Source organism: Myotis lucifugus, unplaced genomic scaffold (assembly GCF_000147115.1).
Source record: "Myotis lucifugus unplaced genomic scaffold, Myoluc2.0 scaffold_2880, whole genome shotgun sequence".
Lineage (NCBI taxonomy): Eukaryota > Metazoa > Chordata > Mammalia > Chiroptera > Vespertilionidae > Myotis > Myotis lucifugus.
In genome coordinates this window covers 1,332-7,542 of record NW_005873928.1, presented here as the reverse complement: position 1 = coordinate 7,542, position 6,211 = coordinate 1,332, and the positions used below count along the sequence as shown (strand labels likewise).

The window sequence follows — 6,211 nt, the reverse complement described above, 5'->3', positions numbered from 1 at the left end:
TATTTCAAAAAAGGGTATACAGGTGACAAGTATACAAAGCAATGCACAGCATCATTAGTCATTAAGAAAATGCAAATTAAAACCACCATCAGATACTACTATTCACCTATTAGAATGGCTAAAACTAGAAAGGCTGACTATACCAAGCACTAGCAAAAATGTGGAGGATTTGAGGAAAAGTTTATATATATATAAATAAAACCAAAGAAGATTCCACATACATATGAGTCCATAAAAAAAGAAAAGCAAATCATACAATGTAACAAAATACAAAAAGTACAATCCAAGAAAACTCTCCTACAATAAAAAGAGTGCATATTAAAATTATATATTGAGAAGGCACACTATATATCTGAAAAGTAAACCCAGAACGGCATATTTTACTATGCGTATTGGGCAATAAGAAAAAAAATCTTTTGGACATCTAGTCAAAACAATAACAAAAACACCAAGTCACTTCTAAATGAAACAACATGAGATTGTCATTAAATTTTTTGATAGCAATAGTTTATGCAGAAGACAATAGCATAACATATTTAAGACATGCAAAGAAAAAATGCAAGCTAAATATTTTATATCCAGCCACACTAAACTTCAATTATAAACATAATCACAGGGCTACTAGTATTATTATAGAATTAGACACCTGAAACATATAATTCTATTAACCAATGTCACCTCAATAAATTCAATAAAAAATGGGTGCCGGACTTGAATGGGTATTTCTCCAATGAAGATAAATAAATGGCAAATAAGCACATGAAAAGATACCCAACATCATTAATCATTAGGGAAATAGAAATCAAAACCATAATTAGGTATCACCTCACACCCATTAAGATGGCTATTATCAAAGCAAAGCAATGAATAAAGAATGTTGGTGAGAATGTGGAGAAATTGGAACCCTTATACATTGCTGGTGGGAATGTAAAATTGTGCAGCTGCTGTGGAAAATAACACAGCAGTTCCTAAAAAAAAAAAAAAAAAGTTAAGCACAGAATTACCATATGATCCAGCAGTTCCACCTCTGGGCATATACCCAAAAGAAATGAAAGCATTATTCACAATAGCCCAAAGGTGGAAAAACAACTCAAATGCCCATTCATGGATGACTGGATAAGCAAAATGTAGTATATACATACAATGGAATATTTGTCTTAAAAAAGGAAGGAAATTCTGATAAAGCTTACAACATGGATGAACCTTGATATTATGATAAACTATACACAAAAGGACAAATGTCATATGATTCTACTTGTATGAGGTATCTAGAGTAGTCAAATTCACAGATACAAAAAGTAGAGTGGTAGTTACCACCGTCTGAGAGGAGAGGGAAATAAGGAATTAGTGTTTAATGGGTACAGTTTCAGTTGAGGGAGACGACAAAGTTCTGGAGATGGATGGTGGTGGTGATTGCACAACAATGCAAATGTACCTAATGCTTTAAAATGGTTAAAATGTTAAATTATGTATATTTTACCACAATTTTTAAAAAACCTATTAAAATTATGCCAGAACCTAAGAACCTAATTAGGGAATATTGTTCCCATGAGATCTTCCCTAGAAAGGGATTCAGATGAGCAAACAAGGCTACAATAGAGTTTAACAACCAGTACCATGTACTAGATGTTGGACAAAGATTTATTTGTTTATATAATGAACTAGAGGCCTGGTGCACAGATTTATGCACCGGTTGGGTCCCTCGGCCTGGCCTGTGGATTGTGAGAGGGTGCAAGCCAGGCTGAGGGACCCCACTGATGCATGATCAGGCAGGGGAGGGACCGCAGGACGGCTCCAGGGCATGTCCGGCCCATCTCACCCAGTCCCGATCGGCTGGACCCCAGCAGCAAGCTAACCTACTGGTCTGCCCCCTGGTGGTCAGTGTGCATCATAGCGACTGGTCGAATGGTCGAATGAACAGTCGGACACTTAGCATATTAGGCTTTTATTATATAGGATAACTACTAAGTGTTTACTATGTGTCAGGTTCTGTTATAGGTGTCAAAGATATTGCAATGAACAAAACAGGCAAAAGTCTCCACCTTCATGTAGCTTACATTTTTATTGGGGGTGAGAGAGACAAACAAGTAAGTAAAATATATTGCATGCCAGATAGCGATAAGTGCTTAAAGAAAAATTAAGCAAGGAAGGAGGATAGATAATAGAGAAGATTGGGAGGTAGTCACAATCTAGTGATGAGAAAGACATAAACACATTTTAAAAATCAAGATGAGTCCTAGCCAGTTTGGCTCAGTGGAGAGAGCTTCAGCCTGCAGACTGAAGGGTCCCAGGTTCGATTCCGGTCAAGTGCACATGCCTGGGCTCCCTTCCCCTTCCTCTCTGAAATTAATAAAAATATATTTTAAAAAATACTTAAGCCTTACATTTAAAAAAAATCAAGATGAATGCTTCAAAAGAATATATAGGAAATATTTTAGGAATGTACTGAGGAGGATTATCTAATTTCAGTTTAGAGAAGGTGAATGTCAAGGAAGCTGTTTAGATATGGCAATGTCTAATCTGAGTGTTAAAGAATGCCACAAAGAATTATTGGCAGGAGGGAGCAAAACCAAGAAAGAGTAGTGTGTGCAAATACCATGATGTACGAGACACCGTGGGGCATCTGGGGAACCGAGTAATTCAATATGAAATGAAAGATGAAGCTGGCAGGTTGGGGATTGTGAAGCATGATGGAGAGCTTGAATTTTATCTAAAAGTCTACGCAGAACTATTAAAAGGCAAACATAAAAGTAACATAATTGGATTCTACTTCAGAAAGATCATTTTTTAGGGTGGTGAAGGCCTGGGGTTGCGGGTGGGACAGGCTGGAAGGGATCAATGTGGAGGGGGAAGGAGACATATGTAATACTTTCAACAATAAAGATTAAATTTTAAAAAAAGATCACTTTTTGCTGTAAGGACCTGATTGAAAGAGATCAAGACCAGAAGCAGGGAGATATGACTATTCCAAATGAGAAATGTTAAGGTTGAATTAAAGCACAAGCTTTAGGGATAGAGATGAGACCCACTTGAGAAATGCTGGGGAGAAAATCAGCAAGATTTTGGTGACCAACTAGATGTGAAGTTTGAAGGAGAGAGAAGTCAAGGATGATGCCAAGGGTTAAGGTTATGATCACTAGGTACCAGTCACTAAATTAAGGAGTACATAAGAGAACAGGTTTAGGGTAAATAATAATTCCATTTGATACTTGTTTGCTTGGGAGCACTTGTGGATATCCAAGTGAAGCTGTTCGGTAGATAACGCAAGTCTGGAATTTAGGGGGGGAAATCGGGGCTAAAAATAGAGATTTGGAAGTGTCAGCTCAGAGTAGATAGATGAAACCATGGACATAGATGAGCTCTTGAAGGAAACTTAAGATGTAGATTGGGAAAAAGGCCAAGGAAGTAAGCAGAGGGGAAACACACAACTCCTTGGACAGGTAGAAGAGCAGGTCAGTATAAAGAGTATTAAGATGTGGTCAGAATTAGGAGAATATGACCTTAAAAGGATGGCGTCACAGGAGACAACTTCAAAGAGTGGTTCACGTGTGAGGGAGCAGCCACTTGAACTTATCATACATTTTTAGATAATTAGATTTTCCTACCAGACCTGAGCTCTGGGAGGGCATTGGTACTTCTTACCATCATAGTCCCAGCGCCAGGTACACAGCAGATACTTAATAAGTACTTTGTTAAATAAATAAAAATTTCAGCCATTGTTTCTTTAAATATTTCATTCTCAACTTGCCTCTCCTCGCCTTCTGGAATTCCAATTACACATGTTAGGCTGCTATTGTCCCATAGCTCACTATTCATTTTGGTATTGCAGTCTTCAGATTCACTAATCTTTTCTTCTTGCCATGTCTAATCTGCTATTAATCTCAGCCTCATTCAGTTCACTTTTCCACTGTAGAGGTTTGACTTGAGTCTTTTTAGATATCTTCCACTTCTCTCCTTGTCACGCTAATGCTTTCCTCTAACTCTTTGAACATATGGTATGTATTTGTAATAGTTGTTTTAATGTCTTTGTTTACTAATTTCATCATCTATGTCATTTCTGAGTCTGTTTCTGTAGATTTTCTCCTCATTTTGGATCTTATGTTCCTGCTTCTTTGAATGTCTGGCAATTCATTTTTAAATTTTATTTTTTAATTACAGTCTGAGTTCAATATTATTTTGTATTAGTTACAGTGGTAACTTAATTTACTGTCAAACATTGTAAGTTTAACAGTTTGGGGGTACTGGATATGTTTGTAATGCTTTCAATATTTGGGAGTTTTGCAATAGGATGCAATTAAATTACTTGGGAACAGTTTGATGTTTTTGAGGCTTGCTCTTAAATGTTTGGTGGGGGCAGAACAGCCTTTAATCTAGAGCTAATTTGACCCTGCTATTGAGGCAATACTCTTCTGAAGGCTCTCCACAGTTCCATATGTGTTAGGAAGTCTTTCTACTCTGGCTAGTAAGCATATAAAAGATTCCCAGCCCTTTGTGTGCTCCAAGGATTGCTCCACCAAATCCTTTCCAGTGGCTTCTTCTGTCTTGATAGTCTCCTCAAACTCATGCACTGATTACTATTCAGCTCAAGCGTTAAGGGGACCCTCTGTGGATATTGGAGCTCTCTCATTGCAGCTTTCTTCTCTCCAGTGCTCTGCCCAAGAAGTCTAGCTGCCTAGGCATCTCTGTACTCTGAACTCTGTCTCAACTCAGGGGAATCACCTAACTCTGCAGTGGCCTAGAAACTCACCAGAGAGTAAACTAGAGCATTCATCACGCTCATCTTGTTGGCCCACCCCCCGCCACAACCCCGTTTTCTACAGAGATTGCTATCCTGCACTGCCTGTTTTCCAATGTCTGAACATTAGTTTCACAGATTTGTGACCAGTTGTTGAGTTGTTTAAGGAGGAGGGTGGTAAATGTGGTCCCTGTTACTCCATCATGATCCGAAGTGGAAATTCAGTGCTTCAATTTGAGACTCTTAAATTTAATTACAAGGTATGCCCACGGAAATTCAGCTAATACCTGTATTGGCCCATAGTGGGTGTTTGAGCTTCCCCCATTGTTCCTGTAGCTGCTATTCTTTCATCCCTATTAGCACATTTGCCTTTTGAAAAATGAAATGACATAGTCACTTCGGCAGCTTGTATACTAAGATTGGAACGATACAGAGAAGATTGGGATGGCCCCTGTGCAAGGGTGACACGCATATTCCTGAAACGTTCTACATTTTGTGCAGTTCCCCGCTGGGCTCCTCACACCCTTGATTAACTGGGAAGAAATATGAGTCAAAGCACAATGCATGGCACGCAATAGCAAAATCGTGACTTTTCACTATAAAAATATTCATGTAAGGCAATCTCTGAAATGAAAATGAAGCTGTTGTAACTGGGGTATTGTGCTAATACATTAACTTGCATTTCCTTCTTAAGCCTTAAAAGTTCTGAAATTGACCCTTTTTTTTTAAGGGAATGATGTGACAAGAGTGGGACTACATATATCAGCACTAAGAAGCAAAAAAACTTTTTTTTTTACACTTTCTACAATTCAGATGTGGAATTAAATGGAAACACTTTGTGAAGTGAAAGTGATTTGTTTAAGTAACATATTCTCCCCAAATTAAAGTGGAATATGGTGTAGGGTAAGGGTGCCATCTGCTAAGCCACAGTGTCAGTGGCTTATTCCTACAGCTTGTAGAGGGAGCATTTCCCCACTTATTGCCCTAATTCTACATCTATTTCTCACTTTGGAAGAATGAGTCTGGAATGCTTACGTCCTGGAAGAAGTTGCATCACTTAAGCAACTTTGCTAACAGTCCCCAGATTCCTAGGGCTTCTTCCTAGCACGATAGATAAGGCCTGGGAAAATGGGGATATTTCTTTTCAGATTTTGATGGAAAAGATCAATGGGTCTGCCTATTTGGGCTCACCATCGAGACAAAGTGAAGACACAAAATCCGTTTTCTGCTTTTGCTGGGATATAATATGTTAATACTTGAACATTTTCTTCTAGATGAGATATTCCAGTCACAGTGTGTTTCTCATGTACACTGGCCTCCTGCCATCCATACATTTCCAGACTCCACCTTCTCCCTTCAGACAACTGAATGGGAAAGAAGGGGATCTCTAAGAGTTCTTCCCTTTAAGTAAATGAATGTGGTTGTTTTAAACTTTACGGCATACACTGCCCCAACAGGAAAATAAAGCAGTGATCG

The 6,211-nt window shown here is 38.4% G+C and overlaps 1 non-coding gene across 1 annotated transcript; it reads left to right on the top strand.

Annotated features, from left to right (window-relative positions):
• Positions 1–5,126: 5,126 nt before the first annotated feature.
• LOC111824608 lies at positions 5,127–5,231 on the top strand. Its single transcript, XR_002827715.1, has one exon. It is a non-coding gene; the product is annotated as a U6 spliceosomal RNA (small nuclear RNA).
• The last annotated feature ends 980 nt before the right edge of the window (positions 5,232–6,211 follow it).